Below are 19334 nucleotides of genomic sequence, written 5' to 3'. Positions count from 1 at the left end.
AGCCAATTTCAAATGTCCAGCCAAGAGCTGCTTCACAAGCACATGCAGCTGAGAATGCTCTGGCTGCTTCAGAAAGTAAGGCGCAGCCCTTGCACTCCTGGACACAAGCTGGCCAGCAGCAGGTTCCTAAACCTTGCGTGCTGCAGAGTGCATGCAGCTGGAGCACAGCCAGAAGGAGGCGTCCAGAAAGAAGGCGTTCTTCAAGTACCCCCCTCCTCCAGGCAGCCTTGAAACTGAGCACAACAAACTGCGCCTCGGGGAGCTTCTTCTTTCCTCAGATAGATGGACCGTCCCCTTCTTCACTCTCGCAGCTCCCTTGCCCACTTGCAGCAGCTGCTGCCAAAGAAAAAGGCTCCAGGGGTAACAGCCGCTGCTGGGCTGAACCTTCCCCTTGCCTCACGTCAAGCACCAGAAACTGTCCTCTGCACTCTGTTTTTCCCTTCTCCACCGCATCTACCACTGTCATCTCTGCATCTCCAAGCATGAAGCTAGCAGAATTGCTTCCAGGGAATACTGGAAGAGAAATAGGTAGCAGCACAAGTAGCCGCAGCTTGAACTTTCTGCTTCCGACTGCTAAAGTGAATCCGCAAACAAGCGAGTGCCACGCACGCTTCCTCTTGCAGCCTGGGCGATTCGCACAGCAGCCTGCTGCTCTGCCTTCGTTCTTATGCTCTTCGTAGCAGGTCGCGCTTTCGTTTAGCCGGAGACGAACAGTCGTCTGCTTCTCGCCCGGAGAGCACGGTGCTGGCAGCGAAAGCCTCCAGGCTGCTGCCTCTGCCCAAACACGCCTGGCCTCTGCACTTTCTCTCTCAGCGCTAGGTAGCAGCACATTCGGTCTGCCTTGTAGCCTGAATCTTAACGGAAAGCTTCTCAGCTAAGTCTCGCACAGAGAACAGGTTGAGGTCAACGAGCTTACGCGGAGCTTACCCTCGACGCGTGGAAACCTGTATTTGCAGCACATCCTAGTGGTAGCCCTCTTCCCTTTCCAGCCTGCACAGCGCGCAGTGCACAGATCGCGGTGCTCTCTGCACCTGCCTTCTCCCTTGCAAGTACCAGCGCCAAGCTTACAGCCTTGCAGGGAGCGAAGAGGCGGATAGGCGTCTCGCCCAGAAGAAGGTGCCAGGACCAAAAGATGGTCTTCCTTTCTGCTGCTCCTTGCCCGAATTGTGGTGCTGTGTTGAAAGTCTTGCCCAGCGAAAAGCTACTCCAGCAAGTGTTTCTCTCCAAACGCATTTCGCTGAGCGAGAGCTACACGGACAGTTTGCACTCGGTGAAACAGCAAGAAAATGCTTGTCCGTCGAGCTGAAGGAAAATCCCTGCACAGCACACTGTGGCTGCGCGCAGTGTTCACGCTGAAGAGCGGCAAAGCTCCAAGCCATGGCTGGGCTTCACTTCTGTCCAGAGCACAGAAGGCGAAGAACCAAGCAGCTGGGCACCGGGCTCATGTACTCAGGGGAGCCAATTTCAAATGTCCAGCCAAGAGCTGCTTCACAAGCACATGCAGCTGAGAATGCTCTGGCTGCTTCAGAAAGTAAGGCGCAGCCCTTGCACTCCTGGACACAAGCTGGCCAGCAGCAGGTTCCTAAACCTTGCGTGCTGCAGAGTGCATGCAGCTGGAGCACAGCCAGAAGGAGGCGTCCAGAAAGAAGGCGTTCTTCAAGTCCCCCCCTCCTCCAGGCAGCCTTGAAACTGAGCACAACAAACTGCGCCTCGGGGAGCTTCTTCTTTCCTCAGCTAGATGGACCGTCCCCTTCTTCACTCTCGCAGCTCCCTTGCCCACTTGCAGCAGCTGCTGCCAAAGAAAAAGGCTCCAGGGCTAACAGCCGCTGCTGGGCTGAACCTTCCCCTTGCCTCACGTCAAGCACCAGAAACTGTCCTCTGCACTCTGTTTTTCCCTTCTCCACCGCATCTACCACTGTCATCTCTGCATCTCCAAGCATGAAGCTAGCAGAATTGGTTCCAGGGAATACTGGAAGAGAAATAGGTAGCAGCACAAGTAGCCGCAGCTTGAACTTTCTGCTTCCGACTGCTAAAGTGAATCCGCAAACAAGCGAGTGCCACGCACGCTTCCTCTTGCAGCCTGGGCGATTCGCACAGCAGCCTGCTGCTCTGCCTTCGTTCTTATGCTCTTCGTAGCAGGTCGCGCTTTCGTTTAGCCGGAGACGAACAGTCGTCTGCTTCTCGCCCGGAGAGCACGGTGCTGGCAGCGAAAGCCTCCAGGCTGCTGCCTCTGCCCAAACACGCCTGGCCTCTGCACTTTCTCTCTCAGCGCTAGGTAGCAGCACATTCGGTCTGCCTTGTAGCCTGAATCTTAACGGAAAGCTTCTCAGCTAAGTCTCGCACAGAGAACAGGTTGAGGTCAACGAGCTTACGCGGAGCTTACCCTCGACGCGTGGAAACCTGTATTTGCAGCACATCCTAGTGGTAGCCCTCTTCCCTTTCCAGCCTGCACAGCGCGCAGTGCACAGATCGCGGTGCTCTCTGCACCTGCCTTCTCACTTGCAAGTACCAGCGCCAAGCTTACAGCCTTGCAGGGAGCGAAGAGGCGGATAGGCGTCTCGCCCAGAAGAAGGTGCCAGGACCAAAAGATGGTCTTCCTTTCTGCTGCTCCTTGCCCGAATTGTGGTGCTGTGTTGAAAGTCTTGCCCAGCGAAAAGCTACTCCAGCAAGTGTTTCTCTCCAAACGCATTTCGCTGAGCGAGAGCTACACGGACAGTTTGCACTCGGTGAAACAGCAAGAAAATGCTTGTCCGTCGAGCTGAAGGAAAATCCCTGCACAGCACACTGTGGCTGCGTGCAGTGTTCACGCTGAAGAGCGGCAAAGCTCCAAGCCATGGCTGGGCTTCACTTCTGTCCAGAGCACAGAAGGCGAAGAACCAAGCAGCTGGGCACCGGGCTCATGTACTCAGGGGAGCCAATTTCAAATGTCCAGCCAAGAGCTGCTTCGCAGGCACATGCAGCTGAGAATGCTCTGGCTGCTTCAGAAAGGAAGGCGCAGCCCTTGCACTCCTGGACACAAGCTGGCCAGCAGCAGGTTCCTAAACCTTGCGTGCTGCAGAGTGCATGCAGCTGGAGCACAGCCAGAAGGAGGCGTCCAGAAAGAAGGCGTTCTTCAAGTACCCCCCTCCTCCAGGCAGCCTTGAAACTGAGCACAACAAACTGCGCCTCGGGGAGCTTCTTCTTTCCTCAGCTAGATGGACCGTCCCCTTCTTCACTCTCGCAGCTCCCTTGCCCACTTGCAGCAGCTGCTGCCAAAGAAAAAGGCTCCAGGGGTAACAGCCTCTGCTGGGCTGAACCTTCCCCTTGCCTCACGTCAAGCACCAGAAACTGTCCTCTGCACTCTGTTTTTCCCTTCTCCACCGCATCTACCACTGTCATCTCTGCATCTCCAAGCATGAAGCTAGCAGAATTGGTTCCAGGGAATACTGGAAGAGAAATAGGTAGCAGCACAAGTAGCCGCAGGTTGAACTTTCTGCTTCCGACTGCTAAAGTGAATCCGCAAACAAGCGAGTGCCACGCACGCTTCCTCTTGCAGCCTGGGCGATTCGCACAGCAGCCTGCTGCTCTGCCTTCGTTCTTATGCTCTTCGTAGCAGGTCGCGCTTTCGTTTAGCCGGAGACGAACAGTCGTCTGCTTCTCGCCCGGAGAGCACGGTGCTGGCAGCGAAAGCCTCCAGGCTGCTGCCTCTGCCCAAACACGCCTGGCCTCTGCACTTTCTCTCTCAGCGCTAGGTAGCAGCACATTCGGTCTGCCTTGTAGCCTGAATCTTAACGGAAAGCTTCTCAGCTAAGTCTCGCACAGAGAACAGGTTGAGGTCAACGAGCTTACGCGGAGCTTACCCTCGACGCGTGGAAACCTGTATTTGCAGCACATCCTAGTGGTAGCCCTCTTCCCTTTCCAGCCTGCACAGCGCGCAGTGCACAGATCGCGGTGCTCTCTGCACCTGCCTTCTCCCTTGCAAGTACCAGCGCCAAGCTTACAGCCTTGCAGGGAGCGAAGAGGCGGATAGGCGTCTCGCCCAGAAGAAGGTGCCAGGACCAAAAGATGGTCTTCCTTTCTGCTGCTCCTTGCCCGAATTGTGGTGCTGTGTTGAAAGTCTTGCCCAGCGAAAAGCTACTCCAGCAAGTGTTTCTCTCCAAACGCATTTCGCTGAGCGAGAGCTACACGGACAGTTTGCACTCGGTGAAACAGCAAGAAAATGCTTGTCCGTCGAGCTGAAGGAAAATCCCTGCACAGCACACTGTGGCTGCGTGCAGTGCTCACGCTGAAGAGCGGCAAAGCTCCAAGCCATGGCTGGGCTTCACTTCTGTCCAGAGCACAGAAGGCGAAGAACCAAGCAGCTGGGCACCGGGCTCATGTACTCAGGGGAGCCAATTTCAAATGTCCAGCCAAGAGCTGCTTCACAAGCACATGCAGCTGAGAATGCTCTGGCTGCTTCAGAAAGTAAGGCGCAGCCCTTGCACTCCTGGACACAAGCTGGCCAGCAGCAGGTTCCTAAACCTTGCGTGCTGCAGAGTGCATGCAGCTGGAGCACAGCCAGAAGGAGGCGTCCAGAAAGAAGGCGTTCTTCAAGTACCCCCCTCCTCCAGGCAGCCTTGAAACTGAGCACAACAAACTGCGCCTCGGGGAGCTTCTTCTTTCCTCAGATAGATGGACCGTCCCCTTCTTCACTCTCGCAGCTCCCTTGCCCACTTGCAGCAGCTGCTGCCAAAGAAAAAGGCTCCAGGGGTAACAGCCGCTGCTGGGCTGAACCTTCCCCTTGCCTCACGTCAAGCACCAGAAACTGTCCTCTGCACTCTGTTTTTCCCTTCTCCACCGCATCTACCACTGTCATCTCTGCATCTCCAAGCATGAAGCTAGCAGAATTGGTTCCAGGGAATACTGGAAGAGAAATAGGTAGCAGCACAAGTAGCCGCAGCTTGAACTTTCTGCTTCCGACTGCTAAAGTGAATCCGCAAACAAGCGAGTGCCACGCACGCTTCCTCTTGCAGCCTGGGCGATTCGCACAGCAGCCTGCTGCTCTGCCTTCGTTCTTATGCTCTTCGTAGCAGGTCGCGCTTTCGTTTAGCCGGAGACGAACAGTCGTCTGCTTCTCGCCCGGAGAGCACGGTGCTGGCAGCGAAAGCCTCCAGGCTGCTGCCTCTGCCCAAACACGCCTGGCCTCTGCACTTTCTCTCTCAGCGCTAGGTAGCAGCACATTCGGTCTGCCTTGTAGCCTGAATCTTAACGGAAAGCTTCTCAGCTAAGTCTCGCACAGAGAACAGGTTGAGGTCAACGAGCTTACGCGGAGCTTACCCTCGACGCGTGGAAACCTGTATTTGCAGCACATCCTAGTGGTAGCCCTCTTCCCTTTCCAGCCTGCACAGCGCGCAGTGCACAGATCGCGGTGCTCTCTGCACCTGCCTTCTCCCTTGCAAGTACCAGCGCCAAGCTTACAGCCTTGCAGGGAGCGAAGAGGCGGATAGGCGTCTCGCCCAGAAGAAGGTGCCAGGACCAAAAGATGGTCTTCCTTTCTGCTGCTCCTTGCCCGAATTGTGGTGCTGTGTTGAAAGTCTTGCCCAGCGAAAAGCTACTCCAGCAAGTGTTTCTCTCCAAACGCATTTCGCTGAGCGAGAGCTACACGGACAGTTTGCACTCGGTGAAACAGCAAGAAAATGCTTGTCCGTCGAGCTGAAGGAAAATCCCTGCACAGCACACTGTGGCTGCGCGCAGTGTTCACGCTGAAGAGCGGCAAAGCTCCAAGCCATGGCTGGGCTTCACTTCTGTCCAGAGCACAGAAGGCGAAGAACCAAGCAGCTGGGCACCGGGCTCATGTACTCAGGGGAGCCAATTTCAAATGTCCAGCCAAGAGCTGCTTCACAAGCACATGCAGCTGAGAATGCTCTGGCTGCTTCAGAAAGTAAGGCGCAGCCCTTGCACTCCTGGACACAAGCTGGCCAGCAGCAGGTTCCTAAACCTTGCGTGCTGCAGAGTGCATGCAGCTGGAGCACAGCCAGAAGGAGGCGTCCAGAAAGAAGGCGTTCTTCAAGTACTCCCCTCCTCCAGGCAGCCTTGAAACTGAGCACAACAAACTGCGCCTCGGGGAGCTTCTTCTTTCCTCACATAGATGGACCGTCCCCTTCTTCACTCTCGCAGCTCCCTTGCCCACTTGCAGCAGCTGCTGCCAAAGAAAAAGGCTCCAGGGCTAACAGCCTCTGCTGGGCTGAACCTTCCCCTTGCCTCACGTCAAGCACCAGAAACTGTCCTCTGCACTCTGTTTTTCCCTTCTCCACCGCATCTACCACTGTCATCTCTGCATCTCCAAGCATGAAGCTAGCAGAATTGGTTCCAGGGAATACTGGAAGAGAAATAGGTAGCAGCACAAGTAGCCGCAGCTTGAACTTTCTGCTTCCGACTGCTAAAGTGAATCCGCAAACAAGCGAGTGCCACGCACGCTTCCTCTTGCAGCCTGGGCGATTCGCACAGCAGCCTGCTGCTCTGCCTTCGTTCTTATGCTCTTCGTAGCAGGTCGCGCTTTCGTTTAGCCGGAGACGAACAGTCGTCTGCTTCTCGCCCGGAGAGCACGGTGCTGGCAGCGAAAGCCTCCAGGCTGCTGCCTCTGCCCAAACACGCCTGGCCTCTGCACTTTCTCTCTCAGCGCTAGGTAGCAGCACATTCGGTCTGCCTTGTAGCCTGAATCTTAACGGAAAGCTTCTCAGCTAAGTCTCGCACAGAGAACAGGTTGAGGTCAACGAGCTTACGCGGAGCTTACCCTCGACGCGTGGAAACCTGTATTTGCAGCACATCCTAGTGGTAGCCCTCTTCCCTTTCCAGCCTGCACAGCGCGCAGTGCACAGATCGCGGTGCTCTCTGCACCTGCCTTCTCCCTTGCAAGTACCAGCGCCAAGCTTACAGCCTTGCAGGGAGCGAAGAGGCGGATAGGCGTCTCGCCCAGAAGAAGGTGCCAGGACCAAAAGATGGTCTTCCTTTCTGCTGCTCCTTGCCCGAATTGTGGTGCTGTGTTGAAAGTCTTGCCCAGCGAAAAGCTACTCCAGCAAGTGTTTCTCTCCAAACGCATTTCGCTGAGCGAGAGCTACACGGACAGTTTGCACTCGGTGAAACAGCAAGAAAATGCTTGTCCGTCGAGCTGAAGGAAAATCCCTGCACAGCACACTGTGGCTGCGCGCAGTGTTCACGCTGAAGAGCGGCAAAGCTCCAAGCCATGGCTGGGCTTCACTTCTGTCCAGAGCACAGAAGGCGAAGAACCAAGCAGCTGGGCACCGGGCTCATGTACTCAGGGGAGCCAATTTCAAATGTCCAGCCAAGAGCTGCTTCACAAGCACATGCAGCTGAGAATGCTCTGGCTGCTTCAGAAAGTAAGGCGCAGCCCTTGCACTCCTGGACACAAGCTGGCCAGCAGCAGGTTCCTAAACCTTGCGTGCTGCAGAGTGCATGCAGCTGGAGCACAGCCAGAAGGAGGCGTCCAGAAAGAAGGCGTTCTTCAAGTCCCCCCCTCCTCCAGGCAGCCTTGAAACTGAGCACAACAAACTGCGCCTCGGGGAGCTTCTTCTTTCCTCAGCTAGATGGACCGTCCCCTTCTTCACTCTCGCAGCTCCCTTGCCCACTTGCAGCAGCTGCTGCCAAAGAAAAAGGCTCCAGGGGTAACAGCCGCTGCTGGGCTGAACCTTCCCCTTGCCTCACGTCAAGCACCAGAAACTGTCCTCTGCACTCTGTTTTTCCCTTCTCCGCCGCATCTACCACTGTCATCTCTGCATCTCCAAGCATGAAGCTAGCAGAATTGGTTCCAGGGAATACTGGAAGAGAAATAGGTAGCAGCACAAGTAGCCGCAGCTTGAACTTTCTGCTTCCGACTGCTAAAGTGAATCCGCAAACAAGCGAGTGCCACGCACGCTTCCTCTTGCAGCCTGGGCGATTCGCACAGCAGCCTGCTGCTCTGCCTTCGTTCTTATGCTCTTCGTAGCAGGTCGCGCTTTCGTTTAGCCGGAGACGAACAGTCGTCTGCTTCTCGCCCGGAGAGCACGGTGCTGGCAGCGAAAGCCTCCAGGCTGCTGCCTCTGCCCAAACACGCCTGGCCTCTGCACTTTCTCTCTCAGCGCTAGGTAGCAGCACATTCGGTCTGCCTTGTAGCCTGAATCTTAACGGAAAGCTTCTCAGCTAAGTCTCGCACAGAGAACAGGTTGAGGTCAACGAGCTTACGCGGAGCTTACCCTCGACGCGTGGAAACCTGTATTTGCAGCACATCCTAGTGGTAGCCCTCTTCCCTTTCCAGCCTGCACAGCGCGCAGTGCACAGATCGCGGTGCTCTCTGCACCTGCCTTCTCCCTTGCAAGTACCAGCGCCAAGCTTACAGCCTTGCAGGGAGCGAAGAGGCGGATAGGCGTCTCGCCCAGAAGAAGGTGCCAGGACCAAAAGATGGTCTTCCTTTCTGCTGCTCCTTGCCCGAATTGTGGTGCTGTGTTGAAAGTCTTGCCCAGCGAAAAGCTACTCCAGCAAGTGTTTCTCTCCAAACGCATTTCGCTGAGCGAGAGCTACACGGACAGTTTGCACTCGGTGAAACAGCAAGAAAATGCTTGTCCGTCGAGCTGAAGGAAAATCCCTGCACAGCACACTGTGGCTGCGCGCAGTGTTCACGCTGAAGAGCGGCAAAGCTCCAAGCCATGGCTGGGCTTCACTTCTGTCCAGAGCACAGAAGGCGAAGAACCAAGCAGCTGGGCACCGGGCTCATGTACTCAGGGGAGCCAATTTCAAATGTCCAGCCAAGAGCTGCTTCACAAGCACATGCAGCTGAGAATGCTCTGGCTGCTTCAGAAAGTAAGGCGCAGCCCTTGCACTCCTGGACACAAGCTGGCCAGCAGCAGGTTCCTAAACCTTGCGTGCTGCAGAGTGCATGCAGCTGGAGCACAGCCAGAAGGAGGCGTCCAGAAAGAAGGCGTTCTTCAAGTCCCCCCCTCCTCCAGGCAGCCTTGAAACTGAGCACAACAAACTGCGCCTCGGGGAGCTTCTTCTTTCCTCAGCTAGATGGACCGTCCCCTTCTTCACTCTCGCAGCTCCCTTGCCCACTTGCAGCAGCTGCTGCCAAAGAAAAAGGCTCCAGGGGTAACAGCCGCTGCTGGGCTGAACCTTCCCCTTGCCTCACGTCAAGCACCAGAAACTGTCCTCTGCACTCTGTTTTTCCCTTCTGCACCGCATCTACCACTGTCATCTCTGCATCTCCAAGCATGAAGCTAGCAGAATTGGTTCCAGGGAATACTGGAAGAGAAATAGGTAGCAGCACAAGTAGCCGCAGGTTGAACTTTCTGCTTCCGACTGCTAAAGTGAATCCGCAAACAAGCGAGTGCCACGCACGCTTCCTCTTGCAGCCTGGGCGATTCGCACAGCAGCCTGCTGCTCTGCCTTCGTTCTTATGCTCTTCGTAGCAGGTCGCGCTTTCGTTTAGCCGGAGACGAACAGTCGTCTGCTTCTCGCCCGGAGAGCACGGTGCTGGCAGCGAAAGCCTCCAGGCTGCTGCCTCTGCCCAAACACGCCTGGCCTCTGCACTTTCTCTCTCAGCGCTAGGTAGCAGCACATTCGGTCTGCCTTGTAGCCTGAATCTTAACGGAAAGCTTCTCAGCTAAGTCTCGCACAGAGAACAGGTTGAGGTCAACGAGCTTACGCGGAGCTTACCCTCGACGCGTGGAAACCTGTATTTGCAGCACATCCTAGTGGTAGCCCTCTTCCCTTTCCAGCCTGCACAGCGCGCAGTGCACAGATCGCGGTGCTCTCTGCACCTGCCTTCTCACTTGCAAGTACCAGCGCCAAGCTTACAGCCTTGCAGGGAGCGAAGAGGCGGATAGGCGTCTCGCCCAGAAGAAGGTGCCAGGACCAAAAGATGGTCTTCCTTTCTGCTGCTCCTTGCCCGAATTGTGGTGCTGTGTTGAAAGTCTTGCCCAGCGAAAAGCTACTCCAGCAAGTGTTTCTCTCCAAACGCATTTCGCTGAGCGAGAGCTACACGGACAGTTTGCACTCGGTGAAACAGCAAGAAAATGCTTGTCCGTCGAGCTGAAGGAAAATCCCTGCACAGCACACTGTGGCTGCGCGCAGTGTTCACGCTGAAGAGCGGCAAAGCTCCAAGCCATGGCTGGGCTTCACTTCTGTCCAGAGCACAGAAGGCGAAGAACCAAGCAGCTGGGCACCGGGCTCATGTACTCAGGGGAGCCAATTTCAAATGTCCAGCCAAGAGCTGCTTCACAAGCACATGCAGCTGAGAATGCTCTGGCTGCTTCAGAAAGTAAGGCGCAGCCCTTGCACTCCTGGACACAAGCTGGCCAGCAGCAGGTTCCTAAACCTTGCGTGCTGCAGAGTGCATGCAGCTGGAGCACAGCCAGAAGGAGGCGTCCAGAAAGAAGGCGTTCTTCAAGTCCCCCCCTCCTCCAGGCAGCCTTGAAACTGAGCACAACAAACTGCGCCTCGGGGAGCTTCTTCTTTCCTCAGCTAGATGGACCGTCCCCTTCTTCACTCTCGCAGCTCCCTTGCCCACTTGCAGCAGCTGCTGCCAAAGAAAAAGGCTCCAGGGCTAACAGCCGCTGCTGGGCTGAACCTTCCCCTTGCCTCACGTCAAGCACCAGAAACTGTCCTCTGCACTCTGTTTTTCCCTTCTCCACCGCATCTACCACTGTCATCTCTGCATCTCCAAGCATGAAGCTAGCAGAATTGGTTCCAGGGAATACTGGAAGAGAAATAGGTAGCAGCACAAGTAGCCGCAGCTTGAACTTTCTGCTTCCGACTGCTAAAGTGAATCCGCAAACAAGCGAGTGCCACGCACGCTTCCTCTTGCAGCCTGGGCGATTCGCACAGCAGCCTGCTGCTCTGCCTTCGTTCTTATGCTCTTCGTAGCAGGTCGCGCTTTCGTTTAGCCGGAGACGAACAGTCGTCTGCTTCTCGCCCGGAGAGCACGGTGCTGGCAGCGAAAGCCTCCAGGCTGCTGCCTCTGCCCAAACACGCCTGGCCTCTGCACTTTCTCTCTCAGCGCTAGGTAGCAGCACATTCGGTCTGCCTTGTAGCCTGAATCTTAACGGAAAGCTTCTCAGCTAAGTCTCGCACAGAGAACAGGTTGAGGTCAACGAGCTTACGCGGAGCTTACCCTCGACGCGTGGAAACCTGTATTTGCAGCACATCCTAGTGGTAGCCCTCTTCCCTTTCCAGCCTGCACAGCGCGCAGTGCACAGATCGCGGTGCTCTCTGCACCTGCCTTCTCACTTGCAAGTACCAGCGCCAAGCTTACAGCCTTGCAGGGAGCGAAGAGGCGGATAGGCGTCTCGCCCAGAAGAAGGTGCCAGGACCAAAAGATGGTCTTCCTTTCTGCTGCTCCTTGCCCGAATTGTGGTGCTGTGTTGAAAGTCTTGCCCAGCGAAAAGCTACTCCAGCAAGTGTTTCTCTCCAAACGCATTTCGCTGAGCGAGAGCTACACGGACAGTTTGCACTCGGTGAAACAGCAAGAAAATGCTTGTCCGTCGAGCTGAAGGAAAATCCCTGCACAGCACACTGTGGCTGCGTGCAGTGTTCACGCTGAAGAGCGGCAAAGCTCCAAGCCATGGCTGGGCTTCACTTCTGTCCAGAGCACAGAAGGCGAAGAACCAAGCAGCTGGGCACCGGGCTCATGTACTCAGGGGAGCCAATTTCAAATGTCCAGCCAAGAGCTGCTTCGCAGGCACATGCAGCTGAGAATGCTCTGGCTGCTTCAGAAAGGAAGGCGCAGCCCTTGCACTCCTGGACACAAGCTGGCCAGCAGCAGGTTCCTAAACCTTGCGTGCTGCAGAGTGCATGCAGCTGGAGCACAGCCAGAAGGAGGCGTCCAGAAAGAAGGCGTTCTTCAAGTACCCCCCTCCTCCAGGCAGCCTTGAAACTGAGCACAACAAACTGCGCCTCGGGGAGCTTCTTCTTTCCTCAGCTAGATGGACCGTCCCCTTCTTCACTCTCGCAGCTCCCTTGCCCACTTGCAGCAGCTGCTGCCAAAGAAAAAGGCTCCAGGGGTAACAGCCTCTGCTGGGCTGAACCTTCCCCTTGCCTCACGTCAAGCACCAGAAACTGTCCTCTGCACTCTGTTTTTCCCTTCTCCACCGCATCTACCACTGTCATCTCTGCATCTCCAAGCATGAAGCTAGCAGAATTGGTTCCAGGGAATACTGGAAGAGAAATAGGTAGCAGCACAAGTAGCCGCAGGTTGAACTTTCTGCTTCCGACTGCTAAAGTGAATCCGCAAACAAGCGAGTGCCACGCACGCTTCCTCTTGCAGCCTGGGCGATTCGCACAGCAGCCTGCTGCTCTGCCTTCGTTCTTATGCTCTTCGTAGCAGGTCGCGCTTTCGTTTAGCCGGAGACGAACAGTCGTCTGCTTCTCGCCCGGAGAGCACGGTGCTGGCAGCGAAAGCCTCCAGGCTGCTGCCTCTGCCCAAACACGCCTGGCCTCTGCACTTTCTCTCTCAGCGCTAGGTAGCAGCACATTCGGTCTGCCTTGTAGCCTGAATCTTAACGGAAAGCTTCTCAGCTAAGTCTCGCACAGAGAACAGGTTGAGGTCAACGAGCTTACGCGGAGCTTACCCTCGACGCGTGGAAACCTGTATTTGCAGCACATCCTAGTGGTAGCCCTCTTCCCTTTCCAGCCTGCACAGCGCGCAGTGCACAGATCGCGGTGCTCTCTGCACCTGCCTTCTCCCTTGCAAGTACCAGCGCCAAGCTTACAGCCTTGCAGGGAGCGAAGAGGCGGATAGGCGTCTCGCCCAGAAGAAGGTGCCAGGACCAAAAGATGGTCTTCCTTTCTGCTGCTCCTTGCCCGAATTGTGGTGCTGTGTTGAAAGTCTTGCCCAGCGAAAAGCTACTCCAGCAAGTGTTTCTCTCCAAACGCATTTCGCTGAGCGAGAGCTACACGGACAGTTTGCACTCGGTGAAACAGCAAGAAAATGCTTGTCCGTCGAGCTGAAGGAAAATCCCTGCACAGCACACTGTGGCTGCGTGCAGTGCTCACGCTGAAGAGCGGCAAAGCTCCAAGCCATGGCTGGGCTTCACTTCTGTCCAGAGCACAGAAGGCGAAGAACCAAGCAGCTGGGCACCGGGCTCATGTACTCAGGGGAGCCAATTTCAAATGTCCAGCCAAGAGCTGCTTCACAAGCACATGCAGCTGAGAATGCTCTGGCTGCTTCAGAAAGTAAGGCGCAGCCCTTGCACTCCTGGACACAAGCTGGCCAGCAGCAGGTTCCTAAACCTTGCGTGCTGCAGAGTGCATGCAGCTGGAGCACAGCCAGAAGGAGGCGTCCAGAAAGAAGGCGTTCTTCAAGTACCCCCCTCCTCCAGGCAGCCTTGAAACTGAGCACAACAAACTGCGCCTCGGGGAGCTTCTTCTTTCCTCAGATAGATGGACCGTCCCCTTCTTCACTCTCGCAGCTCCCTTGCCCACTTGCAGCAGCTGCTGCCAAAGAAAAAGGCTCCAGGGGTAACAGCCGCTGCTGGGCTGAACCTTCCCCTTGCCTCACGTCAAGCACCAGAAACTGTCCTCTGCACTCTGTTTTTCCCTTCTCCACCGCATCTACCACTGTCATCTCTGCATCTCCAAGCATGAAGCTAGCAGAATTGGTTCCAGGGAATACTGGAAGAGAAATAGGTAGCAGCACAAGTAGCCGCAGCTTGAACTTTCTGCTTCCGACTGCTAAAGTGAATCCGCAAACAAGCGAGTGCCACGCACGCTTCCTCTTGCAGCCTGGGCGATTCGCACAGCAGCCTGCTGCTCTGCCTTCGTTCTTATGCTCTTCGTAGCAGGTCGCGCTTTCGTTTAGCCGGAGACGAACAGTCGTCTGCTTCTCGCCCGGAGAGCACGGTGCTGGCAGCGAAAGCCTCCAGGCTGCTGCCTCTGCCCAAACACGCCTGGCCTCTGCACTTTCTCTCTCAGCGCTAGGTAGCAGCACATTCGGTCTGCCTTGTAGCCTGAATCTTAACGGAAAGCTTCTCAGCTAAGTCTCGCACAGAGAACAGGTTGAGGTCAACGAGCTTACGCGGACCTTACCCTCGACGCGTGGAAACCTGTATTTGCAGCACATCCTAGTGGTAGCCCTCTTCCCTTTCCAGCCTGCACAGCGCGCAGTGCACAGATCGCGGTGCTCTCTGCACCTGCCTTCTCCCTTGCAAGTACCAGCGCCAAGCTTACAGCCTTGCAGGGAGCGAAGAGGCGGATAGGCGTCTCGCCCAGAAGAAGGTGCCAGGACCAAAAGATGGTCTTCCTTTCTGCTGCTCCTTGCCCGAATTGTGGTGCTGTGTTGAAAGTCTTGCCCAGCGAAAAGCTACTCCAGCAAGTGTTTCTCTCCAAACGCATTTCGCTGAGCGAGAGCTACACGGACAGTTTGCACTCGGTGAAACAGCAAGAAAATGCTTGTCCGTCGAGCTGAAGGAAAATCCCTGCACAGCACACTGTGGCTGCGCGCAGTGTTCACGCTGAAGAGCGGCAAAGCTCCAAGCCATGGCTGGGCTTCACTTCTGTCCAGAGCACAGAAGGCGAAGAACCAAGCAGCTGGGCACCGGGCTCATGTACTCAGGGGAGCCAATTTCAAATGTCCAGCCAAGAGCTGCTTCACAAGCACATGCAGCTGAGAATGCTCTGGCTGCTTCAGAAAGTAAGGCGCAGCCCTTGCACTCCTGGACACAAGCTGGCCAGCAGCAGGTTCCTAAACCTTGCGTGCTGCAGAGTGCATGCAGCTGGAGCACAGCCAGAAGGAGGCGTCCAGAAAGAAGGCGTTCTTCAAGTCCCCCCCTCCTCCAGGCAGCCTTGAAACTGAGCACAACAAACTGCGCCTCGGGGAGCTTCTTCTTTCCTCAGCTAGATGGACCGTCCCCTTCTTCACTCTCGCAGCTCCCTTGCCCACTTGCAGCAGCTGCTGCCAAAGAAAAAGGCTCCAGGGGTAACAGCCTCTGCTGGGCTGAACCTTCCCCTTGCCTCACGTCAAGCACCAGAAACTGTCCTCTGCACTCTGTTTTTCCCTTCTCCACCGCATCTACCACTGTCATCTCTGCATCTCCAAGCATGAAGCTAGCAGAATTGGTTCCAGGGAATACTGGAAGAGAAATAGGTAGCAGCACAAGTAGCCGCAGCTTGAACTTTCTGCTTCCGACTGCTAAAGTGAATCCGCAAACAAGCGAGTGCCACGCACGCTTCCTCTTGCAGCCTGGGCGATTCGCACAGCAGCCTGCTGCTCTGCCTTCGTTCTTATGCTCTTCGTAGCAGGTCGCGCTTTCGTTTAGCCGGAGACGAACAGTCGTCTGCTTCTCGCCCGGAGAGCACGGTGCTGGCAGCGAAAGCCTCCAGGCTGCTGCCTCTGCCCAAACACGCCTGGCCTCTGCACTTTCTCTCTCAGCGCTAGGTAGCAGCACATTCGGTCTGCCTTGTAGCCTGAATCTTAACGGAAAGCTTCTCAGCTAAGTCTCGCACAGAGAACAGGTTGAGGTCAACGAGCTTACGCGGAGCTTACCCTCGACGCGTGGAAACCTGTATTTGCAGCACATCCTAGTGGTAGCCCTCTTCCCTTTCCAGCCTGCACAGCGCGCAGTGCACAGATCGCGGTGCTCTCTGCACCTGCCTTCTCCCTTGCAAGTACCAGCGCCAAGCTTACAGCCTTGCAGGGAGCGAAGAGGCGGATAGGCGTCTCGCCCAGAAGAAGGTGCCAGGACCAAAAGATGGTCTTCCTTTCTGCTGCTCCTTGCCCGAATTGTGGTGCTGTGTTGAAAGTCTTGCCCAGCGAAAAGCTACTCCAGCAAGTGTTTCTCTCCAAACGCATTTCGCTGAGCGAGAGCTACACGGACAGTTTGCACTCGGTGAAACAGCAAGAAAATGCTTGTCCGTCGAGCTGAAGGAAAATCCCTGCACAGCACACTGTGGCTGCGCGCAGTGTTCACGCTGAAGAGCGGCAAAGCTCCAAGCCATGGCTGGGCTTCACTTCTGTCCAGAGCACAGAAGGCGAAGAACCAAGCAGCTGGGCACCGGGCTCATGTACTCAGGGGAGCCAATTTCAAATGTCCAGCCAAGAGCTGCTTCACAAGCACATGCAGCTGAGAATGCTCTGGCTGCTTCAGAAAGTAAGGCGCAGCCCTTGCACTCCTGGACACAAGCTGGCCAGCAGCAGGTTCCTAAACCTTGCGTGCTGCAGAGTGCATGCAGCTGGAGCACAGCCAGAAGGAGGCGTCCAGAAAGAAGGCGTTCTTCAAGTCCCCCCCTCCTCCAGGCAGCCTTGAAACTGAGCACAACAAACTGCGCCTCGGGGAGCTTCTTCTTTCCTCACATAGATGGACCGTCCCCTTCTTCACTCTCGCAGCTCCCTTGCCCACTTGCAGCAGCTGCTGCCAAAGAAAAAGGCTCCAGGGGTAACAGCCGCTGCTGGGCTGAACCTTCCCCTTGCCTCACGTCAAGCACCAGAAACTGTCCTCTGCACTCTGTTTTTCCCTTCTGCACCGCATCTACCACTGTCATCTCTGCATCTCCAAGCATGAAGCTAGCAGAATTGGTTCCAGGGAATACTGGAAGAGAAATAGGTAGCAGCACAAGTAGCCGCAGGTTGAACTTTCTGCTTCCGACTGCTAAAGTGAATCCGCAAACAAGCGAGTGCCACGCACGCTTCCTCTTGCAGCCTGGGCGATTCGCACAGCAGCCTGCTGCTCTGCCTTCGTTCTTATGCTCTTCGTAGCAGGTCGCGCTTTCGTTTAGCCGGAGACGAACAGTCGTCTGCTTCTCGCCCGGAGAGCACGGTGCTGGCAGCGAAAGCCTCCAGGCTGCTGCCTCTGCCCAAACACGCCTGGCCTCTGCACTTTCTCTCTCAGCGCTAGGTAGCAGCACATTCGGTCTGCCTTGTAGCCTGAATCTTAACGGAAAGCTTCTCAGCTAAGTCTCGCACAGAGAACAGGTTGAGGTCAACGAGCTTACGCGGAGCTTACCCTCGACGCGTGGAAACCTGTATTTGCAGCACATCCTAGTGGTAGCCCTCTTCCCTTTCCAGCCTGCACAGCGCGCAGTGCACAGATCGCGGTGCTCTCTGCACCTGCCTTCTCACTTGCAAGTACCAGCGCCAAGCTTACAGCCTTGCAGGGAGCGAAGAGGCGGATAGGCGTCTCGCCCAGAAGAAGGTGCCAGGACCAAAAGATGGTCTTCCTTTCTGCTGCTCCTTGCCCGAATTGTGGTGCTGTGTTGAAAGTCTTGCCCAGCGAAAAGCTACTCCAGCAAGTGTTTCTCTCCAAACGCATTTCGCTGAGCGAGAGCTACACGGACAGTTTGCACTCGGTGAAACAGCAAGAAAATGCTTGTCCGTCGAGCTGAAGGAAAATCCCTGCACAGCACACTGTGGCTGCGTGCAGTGCTCACGCTGAAGAGCGGCAAAGCTCCAAGCCATGGCTGGGCTTCACTTCTGTCCAGAGCACAGAAGGCGAAGAACCAAGCAGCTGGGCACCGGGCTCATGTACTCAGGGGAGCCAATTTCAAATGTCCAGCCAAGAGCTGCTTCGCAAGCACATGCAGCTGAGAATGCTCTGGCTGCTTCAGAAAGGAAGGCGCAGCCCTTGCACTCCTGGACACAAGCCGGCCAGCAGCAGGTTCCTAAAGCTTCCGTGCTGCAGAGTGCATGCAGCTGGAGCACAGCCAGAAGGAGGCGTCCAGAAAGAAGGCGTTCTTCAAGTACCCCCCTCCTCCAGGCAGCCTTGAAACTGAGCACAACAAACTGCGCCTCGGGGAGCTTCTTCTTTCCTCAGATAGATGGACCGTCCCCTTCTTCACTCTCGCAGCTCCCTTGCCCACTTGCAGCAGCTGCTGCCAAAGAAAAAGGCTCCAGGGGTAACAGCCGCTGCTGGGCTGAACCTTCCCCTTGCCTCACGTCAAGCACCAGAAACTGTCCTCTGCACTCTGTTTTTCCCTTCTCCACCGCATCTACCACTGTCATCTCTGCATCTCCAAGCATGAAGCTAGCAGAATTGGTTCCAGGGAATACTGGAAGAGAAATAGGTAGCAGCACAAGTAGCCGCAGCTTGAACTTTCTGCTTCCGACTGCTAAAGTGAATCCGCAAACAAGCGAGTGCCACGCACGCTTCCTCTTGCAGCCTGGGCGATTCGCACAGCAGCCTGCTGCTCTGCCTTCGTTCTTATGCTCTTCGTAGCAGGTCGCGCTTTCGTTTAGCCGGAGACGAACAGTCGTCTGCTTCTCGCCCGGAGAGCACGGTGCTGGCAGCGAAAGCCTCCAGGCTGCTGCCTCTGCCCAAACACGCCTGGCCTCTGCACTTTCTCTCTCAGCGCTAGGTAGCAGCACATTCGGTCTGCCTTGTAGCCTGAATCTTAACGGAAAGCTTCTCAGCTAAGTCTCGCACAGAGAACAGGTTGAGGTCAACGAGCTTACGCGGAGCTTACCCTCGACGCGTGGAAACCTGTATTTGCAGCACATCCTAGTGGTAGCCCTCTTCCCTTTCCAGCCTGCACAGCGCGCAGTGCACAGATCGCGGTGCTCTCTGCACCTGCCTTCTCCCTTGCAAGTACCAGCGCCAAGCTTACAGCCTTGCAGGGAGCGAAGAGGCGGATAGGCGTCTCGCCCAGAAGAAGGTGCCAGGACCAAAAGATGGTCTTCCTTTCTGCTGCTCCTTGCCCGAATTGTGGTGCTGTGTTGAAAGTCTTGCCCAGCGAAAAGCTACTCCAGCAAGTGTTTCTCTCCAAACGCATTTCGCTGAGCGAGAGCTACACGGACAGTTTGCACTCGGTGAAACAGCAAGAAAATGCTTGTCCGTCGAGCTGAAGGAAAATCCCTGCACAGCACACTGTGGCTGCGTGCAGTGCTCACGCTGAAGAGCGGCAAAGCTCCAAGCCATGGCTGGGCTTCACTTCTGTCCAGAGCACAGAAGGCGAAGAACCAAGCAGCTGGGCACCGGGCTCATGTACTCAGGGGAGCCAATTTCAAATGTCCAGCCAAGAGCTGCTTCGCAAGCACATGCAGCTGAGAATGCTCTGGCTGCTTCAGAAAGTAAGGCGCAGCCCTTGCACTCCTGGACACAAGCTGGCCAGCAGCAGGTTCCTAAACCTTGCGTGCTGCAGAGTGCATGCAGCTGGAGCACAGCCAGAAGGAGGCGTCCAGAAAGAAGGCGTTCTTCAAGTCCCCCCCTCCTCCAGGCAGCCTTGAAACTGAGCACAACAAACTGCGCCTCGGGGAGCTTCTTCTTTCCTCAGCTAGATGGACCGTCCCCTTCTTCACTCTCGCAGCTCCCTTGCCCACTTGCAGCAGCTGCTGCCAAAGAAAAAGGCTCCAGGGGTAACAGCCGCTGCTGGGCTGAACCTTCCCCTTGCCTCACGTCAAG

This window comes from Corvus hawaiiensis, chromosome 6 (assembly GCF_020740725.1).
Source record: "Corvus hawaiiensis isolate bCorHaw1 chromosome 6, bCorHaw1.pri.cur, whole genome shotgun sequence".
Classification (NCBI taxonomy): domain Eukaryota; kingdom Metazoa; phylum Chordata; class Aves; order Passeriformes; family Corvidae; genus Corvus; species Corvus hawaiiensis.
The sequence above is the reverse complement of the archived record's forward strand: the minus strand, read 5'-3'. Positions refer to the sequence as shown.